General features: G+C 48.6%; 1 protein-coding gene across 2 annotated transcripts in view; it reads right to left on the bottom strand.

Annotated features, from left to right (window-relative positions):
• Positions 1 to 7,834, bottom strand: part of LOC142289850 (uncharacterized) — a 135,391-nt gene extending 127,557 nt beyond the window's left edge. For both annotated transcript variants that reach the window (XM_075333795.1, XM_075333796.1), the window contains exon 1: positions 7,758 to 7,834. The gene's annotated coding sequence lies outside the window, so the exon portion shown is untranslated. The remainder of the gene's footprint in view (positions 1 to 7,757) is intronic.
• Between the last annotated feature and the right edge of the window lie 14,745 nt (positions 7,835 to 22,579).

Raw genomic sequence — 22,579 nt, 5'->3', positions numbered from 1 at the left:
AAGGAGGACATCCACCCACAAGTAGAGACAGAGCAAAACCCGGAACAACCGGAACCTCTGACTACAACAACAGCCGGTGAAAACACACGGAACAAGAAAACTGCCAACAGGCAACAGGGAGGGTGCTGGGTCTCCCATGTCGGAACTATAAGAAAAAGAATTTACGGTAAGTAAACAAAATTCTCTTTTTCTTCATCGTTCCTTATGGGAGACCCAGACCATGGGACGTCTCAAAGCAGTCCATGGGTGGGAAATAAACAGAAAACTGAGAAGTAGGCAAAACCTAACTTCACAAATGGGCGACAGCCGCCTGAAGGATGCGTCTGCCCAAGCTCGCATCTGCCGAAGCATGAGCATGCACTTGGTAGTGCTTTGAAAAGGTGTGCAGACTAGACCAAGTGGCAGCCTGACAGACCTGCTGAGCCGTAGCCTGGTGCCTGAAAGCCCAAGAGGCACCGACAGCTCTGGTCGAGTGTGCCTTGATCCCCGGCGGGGGAGGCACCTGAGTACTCTGGTAGGCATCGGATATGGCCGACCTAATCCAACGAGCTAGGGTCGGTTTAGAAGCAGAGAGACCCTTGCGCTGACCTGTGGTCAGCACAAAAAGAGAGGTGCACCGCCTAAGAGCGGCGGTGCGTGACACATAGATCCAGAGCGCCCGCACCAGATCTAAAGTATGCAACGCTTTCTCAAAGCGATGAACAGGGGCCGGACAAAGGGAAGACAATGAAATGTCCTGGTTAAGGTGGAAAGCAGACACCACCTTAGGAAGAAAGTCCGGAGTCGGACGGAGAACTACCTTGTCTTGGTGAAAAACCAAAAAAGGTGACTCCGAAGAGAGCGCGGCCAAATCAGAGACTCTCCTGAGAGAAGTTATGGCCACCAGAAAGATGACTTTCTGTGAAAGTCGAAACAAAGAAACTTCCCTAAGAGGCTCAAAGGGGGGTTTCTGTAAGGCAGTGAGGACCAGATTAAGGTCCCAGGGATCCAAAGGCCGCTGGTAAGGTGGAATGATGTCAGATGCGCCCTGCATCAAGGTGCGCACCTGAGCCAGTCGGGCGATACGCCGCTGAAAGAACACTGACAGAGCCGAGACCTGTCCCTTAAGAGAATTGAGGGATAGTCCTAGCTGCAGACCGGACCGTAGAAAGGACAGGATGGTTGGCAAGGAAAAAGGCCAAGGAGCATGGCCGGAAGAACGACACCAGGACAGGAAAATTCTCCAAGTCCTGTGGTAAATTTTTGCCGAGGAAGACTTCCGAGCCTGAGTCATAGTGGAGATGACCTCGGGAGGAATGCTGGAAGCCGACAGGATCCAGGACTCAAGAGCCACGCCGTCAATCTGAGAGCCGCAGAATTCTGGCGGAAAAAACGGACCTTGAGAGAGAAGGTCTGGGCGGTCCGGGAGACGCCACGGCACCTCTACGGACAGACGGAGCAGGTCTGGGTACCAAGCTCGCCTGGGCCAGTCTGGGGCAATGAGTATGACCCGATGGCCCTCCATTCTGATCTTGCGCAGGACTCTGGGCAAGAGAGCTAGAGGGGGAAACACGTAAGCCAGACGAAACTGGGACCAATCCTGAACCAGCGCGTCCGCTGCAAAGGCCTGAGGATCGTGGGAGCGAGCCACGTAAACCGGGACCTTGTTGTTGTGCCGGGATGCCACTAGATCCACTTCCGGAGTGCCCCACTTGCGGCAGATCGACCGGAACACTGCCTGATGCAGAGCCCACTCGCCGCTGTCCACGGTTTGACGGCTGAGATAATCTGCCTCCCAGTTTTCCACGCCTGGGATATGGACTGCGGATATGGTGGACTTGGAGTCCTCTGTCCACTGCAGGATGCGTTGAACCTCCAACATTGCCAGGCGGCTGCGAGTCCCGCCCTGGTGATTGATGTAGGCAACTGCTGTCGCGTTGTCTGACTGGACTCGAATGTGCTTGCCCGCCAACAGGTGGTGAAAGGCTACGAGAGCTAGGAGCACAGCTCTGATTTCCAGCACATTGATCAAGAGGACTGATTCGGACGGAGTCCAAATGCCCTGTGCTCGGTGGTGGAGAAATGCTGCTCCCCAGCCGGAAAGACTGGCATCCGTGGTGAGGATCACCCAGGACGGGGTCAGAAAGGAGCGTCCCTGAGACCGAGAGAGAGGCCGAAGCCACCACTGAAGAGAGCTCCTGGCTTGTGGCGACAGAGCCACCAACCTGTGCAAGGAAGAAATCCGCTTGTCCCAACAGCGGAGAATGTCCAGCTGCAGAGGACGCAGATGGAACTGGGCAAAGGGAACCGCTTCCATTGACGCCACCATCTGACCCAGCACCTGCATAAGGTGCCTGATGGAGTGACGGCGGGGCCTCAACAGAGAGCGCACCGCCAGATGGAGGGACTGCTGTTTGACTAAGGGCAGCTTGACAAGTGCCGGCAGAGTTTCGAATTGCATCCCTAGGTACGTGAGTTTTTGGGTCGGGGTCAGAGTGGACTTGGGCAGATTGACAAGCCACCCGAATTGAATAAGAGTGGCGAGAGTGAGCGAGACACTCCGCTGACAGTCTGCGCTGGATGAAGCCTTGACAAGAAGGTCGTCCAGGTAAGGAATTACTACCAACCCCTGGAGGTGCAGGACCGCAACCACTGCTGCTATGACCTTGGTGAATACTCGAGGGGCCGTGGCTAACCCGAAGGGGAGAGCCACGAATTGGAAATGTTCCTCTCCGATTGCAAAACGTAGCCAACGCTGGTGTGAAACTGCAATTGGCACATGCAGATAGGCATCTCTGATGTCGATGGATGCCAGGAAATCTCCTTGGGTCATTGAGGCAATGACTGATCGCAGAGACTCCATGCGAAAATGCCGCACCTGAACATGCTTGTTGAGAAGCTTGAGATCCAGGATGGGCCGGAAGGAACCGTCCTTTTTGGGGACTAGGAAGAGATTTGAATAGAAACCTCTGAACCGTTCCCTGGCGGGAACCGGCACATTTACTCCGTTGGCCTGCAAGGATGCCACGGCCTGAGAGAAGGCAGCGGCCTTGGAGCAGGGGGGAGTTGACAGAAAAAATCTGTTTGGCGGGCTGGAAGAGAACTCTATCCTGTAGCCGTGGGAGATGATATCCCGCACCCACTGGTCGGAGACGTGTTGAAACCACACGTCGCCAAAGTGGGAGAGCCTGCCACCGACCAAGGACGTTGCTGGCTCGACCAGATAGTCAAGAGGAGGCTGCCTTGGTGGCAGCAGTTCCTGCGGACCCTTGTGGACGCGGCTTCTTGCGCCAGGTGGGCTTCTGGTCCTTGGCCAAGTTAGTGGACGAGGCCGAGGGCTTAGAGGATGACCAGTTAGAGGAACGAAAGCTCGACTGGTTCCTGCCCTGGACAGGTTTCCTGGCTTTAGTCTGTGGCAAGGAAGTACTCTTCCCGCCAGTAGCCTCCTTAATAATTTCATCCAGCTGTTCACCGAACAGCCTGGACCCAGCAAATGGGAGCCCAGCAAGGTACTTCTTTGAGGAAGCATCCGCCTTCCACTCACGAAGCCACAAGATCCTGCGGATAGCGAGGGAATTGGCGGAGGCCACTGCAGTGCGGTGAGAGGCCTCCAGCATGGCAGACATGGCGTAGGCTGAAGCCTGGGAAGTTAAAGCAACCAATTCAGGCATAGAGTCCCTAGTGAGGGTATGCATATCCTCCAGAGAAGCAGAGATGGCTTTGAGAGCCCACACTGCTGCAAAAGATGGGGAGAACGAGGCCCCTGTCGCCTCATAGACAGACTTGGCCAGGAGGTCAACCTGGCGGTCAGTGGGATCCTTGAGTGAGGTGCCATCAGCCACAGATACAACTGTCCGGGCTGAGAGTCTAGACACCGGAGGGTCCACCTTTGGTGAGAGAGCCCACTCCTTGACCACCTCTGGTGGAAAAGGAAAACGGTCATCAGAACCACGCTTAGGAAAGCGTTTGTCAGGACAGGCTCTGGGCTTGGACACAGTGGTCTGAAAACTGGAGTGGTTAAAGAACACACTCCTTGGTCTCTTAGGCAAAGTAAACTGGTGCTTTTCTGCCAGAGAGGGTTTCTCCTCTGATACTGGCAGATTGAGGTCCAGAACAGTATTAATAGACGCAATCAAATCACTAACATCTGCATCCCCCTCAGTCAGATCAATGGGGCACATAGAGGTAGCGTCCGAGCCCCCAGTAAAGACATCCTCCTCGTCCTGCGAATCGGCTCGTGAATCGGAGCCACGGGACGAAGAAGGAGAGAGGGGTTCCTGCGTTTCCTTTTAGGAGGACGGGGTCTGGGAGCAGATGAAGAATCCTCTGAGCTCTGGAGAGCGAGCCGAAGCAGCAGAGGCACCCTGTGAAGGGGAGTAAACAATTCTACCCAAGCCGGGGGTTCAGCCACCGGGGCCGGAGCAGCCTGAGGGACCACTGGGGAGACTCCAGGCTGAGGCACCACCATGTTAGAGCAGGCATCACAATGTGGATATGTGCTCGGTTCAGGCAGTACGAGCTTACATGCAGTGCATATTGAGTACAGCCTTGCTCCTAGTGTGAGATGCTGCTGAGGTGGAGGCTCTGCAGTAAGAACACACTCCTTCAGAATGACCCCCAGAGAGTGTATAATAAAGTCCACAACCAGAGGTTGTGGCTTACCAGACCGATTTGAGTGCCCACCGGATCCCACAACTCAGACCCCCAGACAGGTTGCAGAGATGCAGCAGCCAGCGCCGATCAGTGTGAGAACGCTGATAAAATGGCGCCGGAGTGAGGAGGGGGGGGGCCTAGTCCAAGAGCGGGAACCGGAGGGCCAAGGGGATATACAGGGGAGGGAAACATCTCCTCAGAGAGGAGTGTCCTCCCCTCTGCTGAACGGCCGGTGGGAGGCGCCGCACTGTCCCTCTGCCTGACTGACATGCAGGGGCAGTGAAACCGAAAGTAGGCCGCAGCTGAAGCCGGGGACTAAATTTTACAGTGCGGCCGGCGAGCAGGCACCCTCGGCGCGGTTCTCAGGGGAAACCCAGAGAACCGGCCGGAAATGTCACCAAAATAACTAACACACTCTCCCCAACAATAAAAAATGCAAGGGACCCCCTGACAATAACGTCTCAATACTTAGCTTGAGAGACGCAGGGCCAGGTCCCTGAGGGATGAGTGCTCCGTCCGGCAGGGTCCTGAGAGGGCTGCGGATGGAGACCGGTCTCCTGCAAAGCAGTGAGAACCGTGCTGGCTCCCACTTCAAGCCAGAGCCCGAGGGATGGTGAAGGAGCGCGGCATGTAAAGGCTCCAGCCTTGAAATCAACCTTAACAGCACCGCCGACACAGTGGGGTGAGAAGGGACATGCCGGGGGTCCAGCTTGGACCCGCTTTTCTTCCAACTCTTTAAAATCAAAAATCAGATGAAAATGCATGTGTGATCCTCCTGAACACAAAGCATTGAACTGGCTAGATTTGGTCATCCAGGGGGTGTATATGCTCGGAGGGAGGAGCTACACTTTTTAGTGTAGTACTTTGTGTGTCCTCCGGAGGCAGAAGCTATACACCCATGGTCTGGGTCTCCCATGAGGAACGATGAAGAAAAAGTAATAAAAAAAAAAAAAATAAAATATAGGGTCTGTTTTATAATCTGGTGGTGTCGTACCAGGGAGGGGGGGCAGCAGTACTGGAGTACAGTGATTCTGCGAGTGGTAAAGAGGGGGCCCAGATACTTACTATGGGCACTGGTCTGTGCGGCGTGGCTCCAGCCATTCTGAAGATGTTGGCGGTGAGGGCTTCAAGTAATGGCGGCCGGAGTCAGTGCACACGAAGATGAGAGCTCCATCTGTGCACGCGCCGACTCTAGGCGCCATTATTTGAAGCCTTCACCACAGACATGTTCAGAATGGCCAATCCCTCACTGCCCAACAGAGTAGAGATGCACTGCACAGAGCAGAGCCCGCAGCACACCGCATAGCATCATCCCTGCCTACTTTGACTCCTCTTCACCACCCCCCGGTAAGCTACATTTGGATTTTAAGATGCACCCCTCATTTTCCTCCCAAATGTTTGGGAAGAAAAGTGCGTCTTATTATCCGAAAAATACGGAACGTACTTTTGCCACTCACAGACATGCAATATCAGATCATTTTCCATGATAAAAAAAAAAAAATCTTTATTCACCATTTACTGTTAATACTTGTGTGAAAATCTGATGTATGATTTTAGGCCAAATCTATGCAAAAATATTGGAAAATCTTGAAGGGTTCACCAACTGCCAAGCACCCCTATAGTGCAAGGATCAGAGGATCGCAGGATCAGCTAAAGGTGATATAGAAAGTCTATAAACATACAATAAACACCTAGAAATCCCCTCCTTTCCCCAGTCCAAATATTAAAAGGGAAAATCTTAATTACTTACTGGTAATGGGATTTTCAGAAGCCCATGACAGCACCACCTGAGAGAGAGGTTCCGCCCACATCAGGACAGGAAACCCACTGATAAAAAGGCGGTACCTCTCCTCCACATCAGTTTGGTTTCCTGTCCTGATGGGACGAACCCACGGATTCTCCCAGGTCCGACCCGGTGTGGAAGTTTGGTTTCTTACCAAAAGCCGGCATTCGGGCCTGGATGCACCTCCTCAGGGCTTCGGCTGTCTGCGGTGGGCTGGAGCGGGAGCTCGGCGTCGCCCCATGCTATGAGATCCTCACACGGAGCCTGCGAGACGGGCGCCCTGCTGACGGAACGACGGGGTGAACAGGAAGGGACGCGGCACCCGGAATATTAAAAGGGAAAATAATATCTGGTTTTGTATAAAATGAAGACTATAAAATAAATGATTGTGTGGAGTCTTTCAATCTCTTCCTCTGATGGAGGGGATATGTGCTCTGTGCTCCAGATTAGGAGCAAGAAACCGATGGCTCCACAGGGAAGAGGTTTAGGAGAAATTGCTACAGAGAAGGAAACCATTGTAGTCTTTATTGCGTTCTATACTCCATTGGCACAAGTCTGGGGCTGCTGCAATCACGGCCCCGGATCACAATGGACCACACACACCTATGGGGGAAATTCCGTGCCATTCCCGTTTCCTTCGGTTGGAGCTCTCTCATTGGTCGGTACATTGCAGAGTGACGTCATCCCTAGACTAGCGCTTCTCTGCAGAAAACCCGAACTCATTGTGTATTTCACATGGAAAATTACAAGGAAGATGGAAAGAAAAGGTGAGCCCCAAACTCCCCCGGTCACTAATGCGTTAACCCCAGAGCGCGCGCCCGCACGCCTCCTAACGGCCCCTACCTGAGGTGCTTATTCCTCTGCGCCGCTTTATTACGGCGCTCAGGATAAAGGGAATAGCGCCCCCCAGCGTCGGAGGATCTCCGGGATTTCAGCTACCGGGAGTAGCTGAGACCCTGGAGATCACGGCCCGGGCCGGTTTCTTTCGGTCCCAGGTCACATGATCGCCGTTATACACCGTGTAACAGCGACCATGTGCAAATTACTGCAGAGCCGGTAAAAAAAGATTCTTCTCCCATCTGGCCTGATCAAACATATCAGATGGGAGATGAATGCTCTGCCCCGGTCCCGGTGTGGCCAAGGTCAGCCCCCCCGGTCCCCGTCCCGATGATCTAAAATGGCGGCCGCACGAGTTGTGTGTCAGCCGCAGCCATCCTCCGTCTCCTCTGAGTTCTGTGCAACCCGAGATGACAGATGGCACAGTAAGGTCCTCCCAGGTCCTCCCCCCCGTCAGGCTGTCACCCACCCTCTCCCCCCCGGTCCTGCTCCGGTCCCCCGTTACCTCTTGCAGCTCTTATCTCCCGCCTCCCCTCCTTCTCCTTGCGGTCAGAGGAAATGCTGGCGCATGCGCAGAGCGGCTGTCAGGCGGCTTCCCGATCGCAGTGTGAGTGTAGTGCAGCAGTCTCACTCAGATCACTGCTTCCACACTCCTCGCATGGAGGGTCTGCACTCCCAGAAAATGGGGGATACGTTCCCTGAGCGTGCCCCTCATCTCCTGGAACATCGTGGGACCTCCAAAATGGATCGGATTTGTTTTTTTTTTCTTCTCAATAAATCGGGGATAGAGGGAATGTGTTGGGGAGTGTTTTTTTTTTTTCTTCAAATAAAAAAAGTGTTTGTTTTTTTTAATTACTGACAGTTAGTGATGTCGGGTATCTTATATTCATATAGACGCCGTGACATCACTAACTGCTGGGTTTGATGCCAGATGACATTACACAGCTGGTATCAACCCCATATATTACCCTGTTTGTCACCACACCAAGGCAATGGGATGAGCTGGGTCGAAGCACCAGGATTGGCGCATCTAATGGATGCGCCAATTCTGGGGCGGCTGTGGCCTGCTTTTTTTAGGCTGGGAAGGGCCAAATAACCATGGCTCTTCAGACCCTGAAAATACCAATTCACAGCTGTCTGCTTTTCTTTAGCTAGCAATCCATTTTGGGGGGACCCTACTTTTTTTTTTTATTATTTATATATAATTAAAAAGCCAGCATGGGGTGCCCTCCAAATTGGATCACCAGCCAAGGTAAAGCTGAGCGCTGTGGTCTGGAGGCTGCAGCCGTCTGCTTTATCTTAGCTGGCTATCAAAAATACGTTGCTTTCTTAATTTTTTTTTTTTAGCTAAATACAATGCTAAACACCCTTTAGTGTCACACAAAAGTCAGTAAATGGTACCAGTTTAGACTATGCAGGGGGATGGGACATTATACAGTGGAACCTTGGTTTACGAGCAGTGGCGTAACTACCGCGGTCGCAGCGGACGCGACCGGGCCCGGGAGGTTAGGGGCCCGGCGGCCGCCAGGCAGATCAGCAGCCAGCTCCTGTCAGTGTGAGAGGAGCTGCGCTGATCTGTCACAGACCTCGCGGCTGCTATTTGACCCGCTGCCGCCGCCGACACCGGGCCCCCCTGCCTGATGTCAGCGGCGGCACCTGGGCCCCCTACCTGGTGTCAGCGGCTGCGGCGTCTCCCCCGTCACCGCGCACAGTAATGATGAAGCATAGCGCGGCCGGTGCCGCGCTATGCATCACCATTCTCCCCCTGTGCGATGACGTAACTCCCGAGCGACTGCTGTGCTGAGTGCACAGAGTGCAGGACAGGAGGACGCCGACCGCAGCACCGGGAGAACGAGCAGCGGGGAGGACAGCAGCGCTGGAAGGAAGAGAGAAGGTGAGTACTTGTTTTTTTTTTTTAATATAAGTGAGTAAACGGTGGCCAGAGGCTTGGGAAGGCAGTTCTGGGGAAGCTGCATTATTGTACATGGAAGCCTGGAGAGGCTGCTTTATACATGGAGGTCTGAGGAGGCTGCATTATATATGGAGGCCTGGAGAGGCTGCTTTATACATGGAGGCCTGGAGATACTGCATTATACATGGAGGCCTGAGGAGGTTGGGTGCATTGTTATACATGGAAGCCTGGAGAGGCTGGCTGCTATATTATACATGGAGGCCTGAGGAGGCTGGGTGCATTGTTATACATTATTATTATTATTATTATTATTATTATTTATTATTATAGCGCCATTTATTCCATGGCGCTTTACAAGTGAAAGAGGGTATACGTACAACAATCATTAACAGTACAAGACAGACTGGTATAGGAGGAGAGAGGACCCTGCCCGCGAGGGCTCACAGTCTACAGGGAATGGGTGATGGTACAATAGGTGAGGACAGAGCTGGTTGCGCAGTGGTCTACTGGGCTGAGGGCTATTGTAGGTTGTAGGCTTGTTATATATACATGGAGGTGGTCTGGAGAGACTGGGTGCTATATTATACATGGAGGCCTGAGGAGGCTGGGTGCATTGTTATACATGGAGGTGGTCTGGAGAGACTGGGTGCTATATTATACATGGAGGCCTGAGGAGGCTGGGTGCATTGTTATACATGGAGGCCTGGAGTGGCTGGCTGCATTATTCTATATGGAGGTCTGGGAGGGTTGCATAATACAAAATGAAGGACACCTTATACATGGAATATAGGGGTGCCTTATGCATGGAGGAGTATGGGGCTGCATAATGCAATATGAAGTTTTATGGGGTTGCGTTATAATACATATAGGACTATGGGGGCTACATTATAATATATGGAGGACTATGGAGGCTACCTTATACATGGACTATGGGGGTGCATTATAAAACATTGGGGACTATGTGGTGCAGTGTAATATATGGAGAACTATGGGGTGAATTATAATATGGAGAACTATGAGAAATTCATTATAATAATTGGAGGGCTACTTTATACAAGGAGGACTATAGGGCTGCATTATAATATATGGAGGCCTATGTGGTGCAGTATAATACATGGAGAACTATGGGGTGAAATATAATACATAGAGAACTATGAGAAATTCAAGATAATAATTGAAGGGCTACTTTATACATGGAGGATTATGGGGGTGCATTATAATATATGGAGGACTATGTGGTGCAGTATTATATATTGAGTACTATGGGGTGAATTATAATGCATGGAGAACTATGGGAAAAGCATTATAATACATGGAGTACTATGGAAGTGTATTCTAATATATGAAGGGTTATGTGGGACCCTTTATACTATTTGGAAGGCTATGTGGGTGCCATTATTGTATTTGGAGAACTATATACAAGGGGGGACAAAGAACAAGCAGGGGATGGGAATGTTTTGTGCTGAGGGAAAAAGGCTCTTTTCCCTCAGCACCCAGCTTTCCCATGCTCTGCTATACATCTTCTCTCAGCACCCAGCTTTCCCATGCTCTGCTATACATCTTCTCTCAGCACTCAGCTTTCCCATGCTCTGATATGGGAAAGCTGGGTGCTGAGGGAAAGATGTATAGCAGAGCATGGGGAAGCAGTGTGCCGAGGACAAGATGGATATCAGAAAATAGGAAAGCTGGGTGCTGATAGAGGGATTTCAGATCATGGGAAATCTGGGTGATGTGGGTATAAGCCAAGTGTCAGCATCATTATCCTGTACCCCGAGTGTCAGTGTCATTATCCTGTACCCTAAATGTCAATGTACGTGGAGGGGGGGCCCAGGTCTGAACTTTGCACCGGGGCCCATCAAACTCTAATTACGCCTTTGTTTACCAGTAACTTGGTGTGTGAGTATTTCGCTATATGAGCAAAGCTTGCTGTACGAGCAAATACAGCACACACTTCTGGTTCCGTACTTTCACCGCGCTCTGAGCCGCTTTTGCAGTCCGCACAAACACATACGCATACACACATTAGGCCTAAGCCACACGACATCAAAATCGGTGCGAGTGGAGTGCGATAAAACATCACAATATTAGCCTATGTGTCAGCCAGCGCACATGAGTGATTTATTTTCTCAGACCGAGAAAACAATTGCAGCATGCTGTGACTGTAACGCGATCATTGTTTCTCTCACACCTATTCAACTCTACTGGGCAAGAGAAAAACTGCATTGCACTCGCGGTACACCGGTGTACCGCGAGCGCAGTGCGAGAATGGCAATAGCCGGCAACAGAGGAGAGAGAGAGACAAATCCCTCCCCTCCGCAGCACCGGCCCGCCCTCCGCAGAGCTGGTCCGCTCCCCACAGCTGAGGTCCACTCGCACGATCAGACCTCAGTCGCATGGACACTCGCATGGCACTCAGCTCTGCTGTACTGCCAGCGTGAGCAGAGTGTCATGCGAGAGGATCACAGTAATCCCCGTGTGGCCATGGCCTAATTGCTCACCTTACCTTCCCTTCTTTCACCGGCCTCCTGGTTCTTGTAGTCTGCCGATACAGGATGTGTATCGGGTAACCATAGCGACCGATGCCGGAACTTCCGCTGTCAGCCGCTTCTCAAATAGACAAAAAAGACTGACTGCACTCCTCGACCTGACCTGTGAACAGGTGCATAACTGAACATGACATAAAATACAAAAAAACAGTTTGCACTCTGATAATGCTAAAGTATGGAAAGCAGAACATGGACCTGCATTACTGCTAAGGAAAATCTGAGAAAAATGAGATATTTAGCATATATAAATGGCCATTTGTATATCTGCCCAGTAGCCCCTTCACGGCATATCTCGCTAACCTAGAGAGAGGCTTCAGCATAGCATCAGGGACCCAGTTACGAGATATGCCGTGAAGGGGCAACTGGGCAGATATACAAATGGCCATTTATATATGCTAAATATCTCATTTTTCTCAGATTTTCCTTAGCAGTAATGCAGGTCCATGTTCACATATTCATGGTTTCCATACTTTAGCATTATCAGAGTGCAAGCCGCTTCTCAAAGGCAGCCAAAGGGATGAGCCACATGCCTCTGATTGGTCAGCGCGTTGGCAGCGGACGCTCCAGCATCGGTCGCGATGGTTACCAGATACACATTCTGTACCTTCGGACTACAAGAACCAGGAGGCCGGCGAGGGAACAGATGGTAAGGTGAGCATAATATGTGTGTGCGTGTGTGTTTGATCGTGTGTGGAATGGCACAATAGGGGATCAGGATGGGACATTGAACAAGTTGTGGAATGAATTGTCTGAGCTTCCATTATTTCCTATGGGAAATTTTGCTTTGCTAGACGAGTATCTTGGTTTACAAGCACACTCTCAGAACGGATTGTTCTCGTAAACCAAGGTTCCACTGTATATGTGTTTTACCTCTATTTATCTATCCATTCATCCACTGTAGCTTTTTAGGCTATGTGCCCACCATCGGGGTTTGCAGCGTTTTGGGCGCAGAGTGTTTTCGCTGCGTCCATAACACTGTGTTGTGCAGTACAAGCACAGTGGAAGGATTTTTAGAAATCTCCTGCCCACTGCGCTTCTCTTCTTCGTATCATAATCTGACCTACATCGCGGTTTCCTGAGCCTCAGCATGTCAATTTATGCTGCGGAGACGAGACTGTTCTCCCCGGGGAGAATTGAGCTAAAGTCCGCAGCAGCTTGAACCCGAAGCTTGGGCACCCGGCAACTGCGTTCTCCTGTGGACAACACTAAGGCCTTGTGCGCACTAGGCGTTTTTGCCGCGTTTTTAGCGGCGTTTTTTACCGCGTTTTTGTGCTGAAAACGCAGTGACATTGCTTCCCCAGCAATGTCAATGGGTTTTCATAAGTGCTGTCCACACACAGCGTTTTTTTTTAGCTGCGTTTTTGTGGTGACCACAAAAACGCAGCATGTCAATTATTTCTGCGTTTTTCACTGCGTTTTTCACCCATTGAATTCAATGAGATGTTAAAAACGCAATGAAAAACACATATAGCCGCGTTTCTATGACTAAAAACGCAGCTATAAACGCAAGGGGTGGGCACTACAGTGACGTGTACAGGAAGGATTCCTTCTGTTGGTAAACACAGAAGTGTGAATCCTCCCGGTACCGTCACCGCTGCGTCCACAGCCCGCCCGGTGCCATGTCAGCTCCGTGCGGCGCCATGTCTGGGCGGGAGGTGGAGGCAGCGGCGAAAACCAAAGTGAACAGTAGAAAAAAAAAAAATGTCATATATACTCACCTGTCCGCAGGGTCCCGGTGCCATGCCCGCTCCCAGCTCCTCCCGGTACCGCCGCTCTGGCTGTGTGCAGTCTCCCCGGGGCAGGACCTTGCTTGCAGGACCTGGCGCTGATCACCTGATGCAGTCACCTGACGCATCAGCTGATCGTAGTCTCGCCGGCTTCTTCGCGCCCGGCCGGCTATCAGCTGATCCTGCCGTCAGGGGACTTCATCAGCTGATTACCGGCAGCTCCTGCTGCGATCGGACGGGATCAGACTCCTGTCCAATCGATCGCTCCAGGAGCTGCCGGTAATCACCACAGCACATAAGTGAGTATGTTTTTTTTTTTTTTTTTTTTTTGGCACTGATGCATCAGCTGATTGTATAATCGGCTTTTATACAATCAGCTGATGTGTGATGTGATTCAGGCACTTGATCCTGACACATCATCAGATCGCTTTGCCTTCCAGCAAACCGATCAGATGATATTGGATCCGGATTGGACGGCGCGGGACCCTGACCCAGGATTACTGCGGAGGGGGGTTTATTTCAATAAAGATGGAGTCACTAATTGTGTTGTGTTTTATTTCTAATAAAAATATTTTTCTGTGTTGTGTTTTTTTTTTTTATCTTTACTAGAAATTCATGGTGGCCATGTCTAATATTGGCGTGACACCATGAATTTCGGGCTTAGGGCTAGCTGATAATATACAGCTAGCCCTAACTCCATTATTACCTAGCTAGCCACCCGGCATCAGGGCAGCTAGAAGAGTTGGATACAGCGCCAGAAGATGGCGCTTCTATGAAAGCGCCATTTTCTGGGGTGGCTGCGGACTGTAATTCGCAGTGGGGGTGCCCAGAAAGCATGGGCACCCTGCACTGTGGATTCCAATCCCCAGCTGCCTAGTTGTACCCGGCTGGACTCAAAAATTAGGCGAAGCCCACGTCATTTTTTTTTTTAATTATTTCATGAAATTCATGAAATAATTAAAAAAAAAAGGGCTTCTCTATATTTTTGGTTCCCAGCCGGGTACAAATAGGCAGCTGGGGGTTGGGGGCAGCCCGTACCTGCCTGCTGTACCCGGCTAGCATACAAAAATATGGCGAAGCCCATGTCATTTTTTTTTTCTTTTTGGGCAAAAAACTGCATACAGTCCTGGATGGAGGATGCTGAGACTTGTAGTTCTGCAGCTGCTGTCTGCTCTCCTGCATACACTAGTGAATGGAGGATGCTAGAATGGAGGTCCTAGACGCAGTGTCGCCAGATTGTGGGCACATAGCCTAAAAGTGAGACATTTCCTGCTACAGCAACATTTTTTGTGAAGTACCATATTTTTTCGGATTATAATACGCACTTTTCCTCCCAAAAATGTGGGAGGAAAATGAGGGGTGCATCTTAAAAAACAAATGTAGCTCACCAGGGGGTGGTGGAGAGGGGTCACAGGAGGTAGGGGCCATGCAGTGGCGCTGCTCTGTGAAGAGGCTGCGAAGCTCTGTGTGGCGACGCACGGGCCAATGTAAAGATGTCAGCGGTGAGTACTTCAAATAATGGCGTCTAGAATTGGCGCAGATGGAGCTCTCATAATTCACGCTCCGACTCCTGCCTCCATTTCTTTGAAGCCCCAGGACAGAGCAGAGCCCACAGAGAGTATCTGGGCCCCTCTCTGCACCACCCGCAGCATCGCTGTACTCCAGCACTGCCATTGCCTCCTGTGACCACCGCTGCCGCCCCCACCGGATTATAAAATCGACCCCATATTTTTTTCCTCTAAATTTGGAGTGTGCCTTATAATCCGGTGCGTCTTATAAAACGAAAAATACGGTACCTGTTGATTCAAAATGCTCTCACTGTACCCTTAATTAAAATCCTTGAGGGGTCTAGTTTCCAAAATGGGGTCACTTGTAGGGCGTTTCTGCTGTATAGGTACCCTAGGGGCCCTGCAAATGCGACATAATGCCCACAATTTATTTCAATTTTTCTAAAATTCAAATGGTGCACCTTCCATACTAAGCCCTCCCTTTTGTCCAAACAGAGGTTTTTGGCCACATGTGGGGTATCATCGCACTCATAAGAAATTGGATAAACTGTGGGGTCCATTTTTGGTTTTGCATATTGAAAGTGAGAAATTTGGTGCCAAATCAACATTTTTTGTGAAAGAAAAAGAAAATTTTCAATAGGACCACCTAGGATGATCAAATTCTGTGAAGTACCTGTGGGTTCAAAATGCGCACTATACCCCTGGATAAAATCCTTGAGAGGTCTAGTTTCCAGAATGGGTTGACTTGTGGGAGGTTTCTGTTGTTTAGGTATCTTAGGGGCCCTACAAATTCAATATGGTACCCACAATCTATTTCAGCCAAATTTGCTTTCCAAAATTCAAATATTGCTCCTTCTGTTCGAAGCCCTCACATTTCTCCAAACAGAGGTTTCTGACCATATGTGGGGTATTTTGGGGTCTATTTTGTTGTGTTATTTCTTCTAAAAGTGAATAAATTGGATCTAGAGCAATATTTTCAGGTAAAATGATAATTTTTTTTTTTTTTTTTAATTCCACACTACTTTAGTTCCTGTGAAGCACCTGAAGGGTTAATAAACTTTTTGGATGTGGTTTTGAGTACTTTGAGGGGTGCAGTTTTTAGAATGGTGTCACTTTTGGGTATTTTCTGTCACCTAGGCCTCAAATGTGATGTGGTCCATAAAAAAATGGTTTTGTAATTTTTGTTGAAAAAAATTTGAAATTGCTGATGAACTTTGAACCCTTCTAACTTCCTAACCCCAAAAAATGATTTAAAACAATTCCGGGGGTGGGGGGGAGGGTGTTGGGGTCGGTTTTGATGATTTATTTGATATATTAATGTCTTAATTCTTGTCATTATTACTGTTGACATACAAATTACATGTTGCAACTTTTGAGACATAATAAAAAGAAGTTTAAAAGAAATAAATAAATTGCGCTGCTGTAAAGTAGACATGTGGGGAATGTAACTCTCTGGGTTAAGGGCATAAAAATTAAAAGTAATGTTTTTTTCCAGAGCCCACAACAGCGCCACCAGAGAGGTCCACCCATCATTAGGGAAGGAAACCCACTGAAAATAAAAGGGTGGCACCTCTCTACCGCAACAGTTAGGTTACAGAGCACAGAGAGGAATACCAGAAATAATAATATAAACAATATAACCAAAACCTCCACCATATGAATGAGACACCCGTAAAACTGTGGATACCAAACCCTGAAGGGTGCAATATGTAAAAGAGGTGGTAAGCAATGGCGCTGTCGTAGGGTTCTGGAAAAAAACATTACCGGTAAGTAATTTCGATTTTTCCCTTCACAACGACAGCGCCACCAGAGAGATTCTGAAGATAAAAAACATTAGGGAGAGACCACAGCCTGTGGCACCCTTCTACCTAAAGTCAAATCCACTGTGGCAGACAAGTTAAATCGATAGTGATTAAAAGAGGTCATAGGAGAAGACCCAGTTGCTGCTGAACAGATCTGTTTCAAGGGCACATCCGCCAACTCAGACCAGGAGGTCGCCACCCACCTGGAAGAATGAGCAGTAATCCCCCTGCGGTAACTGTCTAAGTTGGGCTAAATAGACCTCCCTGATCGCCTCTGCAACCCCACCTAACTAAGGATCCTTTAGAAGTCGAAAAACCCTTCCTAGCATCCTAGAAACGATGAATAATGTTGGATCGTTCTTCCAATCACTAGCAAAGTGCTCTTGACAGCTAAGGTATGGAGTCTCTCCTCTTCAGGAAAGAACAAAAGGAGGGAAGGACTATCCCCTAACCTGTGGAAGCCCTGGCCAGCTTAGGCAAATAAGCAGGGTCCGTGCATAGAATTACTCTGTCTTCCAGTATGTATAAAGGGGAACTGACATAAAAGGCTTAAAGGGCATACACCCTCCTAGCTGAGTTAAAAGCAACCAGTAGGACTATGTTAAGGGTAAGGAGACTGAGGAAGGGGTTTGAAGGGAGGCCTGTTAATGAGTCAAGAACTAAATGTAACTCCCAAGGAGGAAACTAAACAGGGGACAGGCATAGATCACTGACAAGAGGAGATAAATGTCTTCACCTACTTGTTAAGTTGTCATTGTAGCGGGCACCTAAAGCCACAATCTGGACCTTTTAAGATGTTAACAGAGAAGCCCACTCCAAACCCCTCCGAAGAATATTCAAAAAAGGCCTCTACTGGGGCCTGATACGTGAAAGAATGAATTCTATAACCCTCTCTCTTTAGCAATAAGATATAAAGGAGAGGCTGGGCCTAAGAACAGTGAACCCCCGACTAACAAGAGACTGGACTGTAGGTGAACCTAGAGTCCTATACCGAAACAGTAGGGAGGGGAATTATAATGGCAAGCTAATGATAGGGCTTATTATGCTATGCAAAGCCCAGGTCCAAAAGAACAAGGCTCCTCTAACCGGAGTCGAGGAAAAATCCCTGGATGCACAGTATGCAGCCAAAGATGCCAGGTGACAGGCGTGAGGCAAAAAGGTGCACGGCCAAAAACGTGCCAGGCCACCAAGGCGCCAGGCCACCAAGGCAACATCTCTGAGGCGCCCAGTCAACAGCTCTGAGGCGCCCAGTCAACAGCTCTGAGGCGCCCAGTCAACAGCTCTGAGGCGCCCAGGCAACAGCTCTGAGGCGCCCAGGCAACAGCTCTGAGGAGCCCAGGCAACAGCTCTGAGGCACCGAGGCAACAGCTCAGAGGCCCGAGCTCAGAGGCCCAAGCTTAAAGGCCCGAGCTCAGAAGCCAGAGCTCAGAGGCCCGAGGCCCAAGCGCAGAGGCCCGAGGCCCAAGCTCGGAGTCCTGAGGCCCAAGCCCGGAGGCAAGAGGCCCAAGCTCAGAGGTCCGAGGCCCAAGCCTGGAAGCAAGTGGCACAAGCTCAAAGGCACAGAGGCACAATGCACAGGCCCGGAGGCACAGGCCCAGAGGACAATCCCGGAGGCACCCTGGAGGGCATGCCTGTGAAGCAGAGAGCCAGGAAATAAGCAGTGAAGGTCAAAGGCAGAGAAGCAGTGAGACCCAAGCCACAAGATCGTAATGCCCCAACAGTTGCAAGGCGTAAAAAGCTATAAAAGAGATCTTGATATATTTTTTTTTTTAAAAAAACAGAGCGGGGAGTCCAGAGCCTTGGGGTCAGAGCTGTGACGCCTTCACTTGGCAGCGCCACAGCACTTCTGGGTCTCCCATCCTGGGACAGGAAACAGAGCTGATGCAGTAGAGAGGTGCTACCCTTTTATCTTCAGTGGATTTCCTGTCCTATTGATGGGTGGAAAAATAATTGTGACATTTTCAAAATTTTCATTAAGTTTCTGATTTTTCAGAAATAAAAGCAAAAAGTATTGTCCTAAATGTACCATTTATCATGAAGTACAATATGTCACGAAAAAACAATCGCAGAATCACAGAGATCCACTGAAGCGTTCTAAAATTATAGTCTCACAAAATGACACTGGTCAGAATTACCAAAAATGGCCTGGGCATTAAAGGGAACCAGTCACTAGATTTGGCGACTATAAACTGTGGCAACCACCAGTGGGCTCTTACATACAGCATTCTATCATGCTGTATATAGGAGCCCAGGCCGCTGTGTAGAACGTAAAAATCCCTTTATAATACTCCCCTAGTGGGGCGGTGCGGTGCAAACAGGTCGGATGGGTGTCTCCGTTCTCCGATACCGGCGCCTCTTTCAGCCATCTTTGTCCTCCTTCTTCTGACGCATGAAGCATCCGACGGCATCCACAGTAGCTGGCATTGTAGTGCGCTTGCGCAGGACCTCAATGCCGGCTAGTGTGATGATGTCGGACGCGTCATGCACCCAGGCTTCAGAAAAAGAAGGACCAAGATGGCCAAAAGAGGAGGCGCCGGTACCGGAGAACGGAGACACCCATCCAACCAGTCTGCACTGCACCGTCCCCCTAGGTGAGTGAGTATTATAAAGTGATTTTTATGTTCCACACAGCATGTTAGAATGCTGTATATAAGAGCCCACTGGTGGTTTCCACAGCTTATAGTCGCCAAATCTGGTGACAGGTTCCCTTTAATTACAAAACTGGCTTCGTCCTTAAGGTGTTAAAACAAATATTTCTTAGGTCACATTCAGACAAAAGTATTAAACAGCCATATGCAACACAGCATATAGACCATAGAAGGACCAATGCTAGAAAAAATTGTAGTTCGAAGCAGGTAGACTACATAGCAAGAGACAACTACGGTAGTCGCGTAGGGATAATTTCCTGTTGATAAAACACTAATTTAATTGAAGCTACAACAAGCATCCTAGTAAGTCATATCACTTGAGTGTTAGGCTATGTGCGCACTTTCCGTCGTCCTACATGCAGTTGTAAACGCACGTTTTAGGCTTAATTGATTTAGCCAAAGTTGCCTTTTTCAGAAATTTAGCGCAGAAAACGCATGCGTATTTACAGCGTTTTAGATGCGTTTTCAGCGCTTTTTGCATGCTTTTTCACCTGCGTTTTGACAGATGCGTTTTGAGCATCAAGACACTACTAAATAAAGTTTAAACAGTCAAACGGAATGGAAATGTAGAAAAAAAAGGGACAAATCTATATTAATGGGAAAAATAATGGAAAAAGATATATTTAATAAAAATTATAGCGTTAATATACATTTTATCAGTAAAATAGCAATAAATGCATATTATTCTTAAATTTAATTGTCGGATTATGTGTGTGTGTAAAGGGACATATCAAATCATTATTTTGATGTCCAAAAAGCATGCATTTTGGTAGTCCAAAATGCATGTTTTCTGCAATGAAAAAGCAGGTAAAACGCTGGAATTTTGATATTTCTTGCTTTTTGCTACTTCTCATTGACTTCAATGTTAACAAAACGCACCACAAATGGCAAAAACAATTGACAGGGTCCTTTTCTGAACGCATGGTTTTTGACCAAATGTATGCAAATTTGAGATGCGTTTTGAAACGCAAAGTGCGGACAAGAAATTATGAATTCTCATTGTCTTTAATGGAAAACCAAAACGCATGCATTTGGGCACAAAAACACTGCAGTTCAAAACTGATCCTAAACGCACCTGAAACGCAGGTGAAAATGGAAAGTGCGCACATAGCCTAAGGCAAGTGACCAACAACACACAAATTCAGAGAAAAGATAGGGTGCAGTGTCTATAGTAACAATAGCTAAGTGGGAAATGGAGATAAATATAAACTGGCCCTAATTAGGCTCTCCCTACCTAGCAATGGAGGGTATGACGCCCTAGGGTTGTAGCGCCCCATTCACCAGCAGGTATCCCTAAATCACCCTGTTATACCCTACACTGACTAAAAACATCATATATACACAAATTTAACCCCCATCGCAGTGCAACGGTGGGCCAACAAATGGTAACTTATCTGATGACGGTGTCCAGAGACGCAGTCCCGATGTATTTCCCCCCCAAACGTGCTAGGGGTTTATCAGGGGACAACACCAAGAGGTAGATGGCAAATGCAGAAGACTCCCTGGGGTACCGGATGGATGGTGCATCCTCTTGCACCATCAGCAAAATCAGAGATAATGATAATTCTGCGGTACAGAAAATCTGGGAATCAGAAATTGGTGAGGAGATTATAAGGAGAAGGGTGTTTGCTTCAGCGATAAACAACGTAGGCAAAGCTTTGCTAAAAGATCCTCTGGGGCAAAATCAACTTTTTCTGCCACCAACTATGGATCAAATGATGCCATAAATGCAGCTCTTGGAGGAGGCTCATCAGTGGCTGCACGGGCTTTTCACTGTCATGAAAACTGGGGGCATTTCTTTTGCATGTTTCCATCAGATGATTCTTTGTTCTTTGGCAGTATGTGCAAAAGAAAAATAATCTATGGATGTCCCAGTTTGTGTAAACAATGAACTGCAGCTCTCCAACACATGAAGTGACATCACCTGCTCATTTGGCACAATCAAAGTGATCCAGCAATCAGAGGAAGCCTGAAGTTGTCCACCTTCCCCTTCTTGTCATGCTCATACAGTACAGATCAAAAGTTTGGACACACCTTCTCATTCAAAGAGTTTTCTTTATTTTCATGACTCTAAAATTTGTAGATTCACAATCATGGGGGTGGTTCGTTCAGCGTCACAGCGACGTCACAGCTGCGTCACTGAACCGCCGCTCAATAAAAGCGGAGGGGCGGAGATGAGCGGGACGAACATCCCGCCCACCTCCTTCCCTCCGCATAGCGGCTGGGAGGCAGGTAAGGAGAGCTTCCTCGTTCCTGCGGCGTCACACGGAGCGATGTGTGCTGCTGCAGGAACGAGAAACAAGCTTGTTACTGCTGCAGTAACGATTTTTGAGAATGGACCCCCATGTCACCGATGAGCGATTTTGCACGTTTTTGCAACGATGCAAAATCGCTCATAGGTGTCACACGCAACGGCATTGCTAATGCGGCCGGATGTGCATCACCAATTCCGTGACCCCAACGAGTTCGCATTAGCGATGTCGTAGCATGTAAAGCCCCCTTTAGGCTGTGAATGCACTTTGCGTTTTTACCTGTGTTTCCGCAGCTTTTTGTGCAGCAGCGTCTTTGTGCCAAAACACATGTGTTTTGGTTTTCCAGAAAAGTCTATGGAAAAAGAAGAAATCCTGACCGCACTTTGCGTTTTGAAACGCTGCGTTTAATTTGCATATTTTGTGGCAAAAAACATGCGTCCAAAGAAGCAGCATATCAGTTGTTTTTGCCATTTTGGGTACGTTTTGCTAACATTGAAGTCAATGAGAAATGGCAAAAACCAAGATTCTTACACATTCCTGCGTTTTACATGCTTTTTCATTGCAGAAAACATGCGTTTTGGACTACCAAAACGCATGCTTTTTCCACATCAAATTAAAGATTTCATATGTCCCTTTACACACACACAAAAAACGACAAATTAAAGAAAATTAATAATTTATTGCTATTTTTCTTAAAAATACTATATTACCGCTATAACTTTATTATATATTTCTATTTTCATTTTAATTTCTGAAATGATGTATTCTTTTTATTTTCTTTATTCATTACTTTTGACAGTTTCAACTTTATTTAGCAGTGTCTTGATGTGCAAAACGCATCTGTCAAAACGCAGGTGAAAAAGCATGCAAAAAGCGCTGAAAACGCACCTAAAACGCGGTAAATACGCATGCGTTTTCAGAGCTAAAGTTCT

Source organism: Anomaloglossus baeobatrachus, chromosome 2 (genome assembly GCF_048569485.1).
Source record: "Anomaloglossus baeobatrachus isolate aAnoBae1 chromosome 2, aAnoBae1.hap1, whole genome shotgun sequence".
NCBI lineage: Eukaryota > Metazoa > Chordata > Amphibia > Anura > Aromobatidae > Anomaloglossus > Anomaloglossus baeobatrachus.
This window is presented reverse-complemented; position numbering and strand designations above follow the sequence as displayed.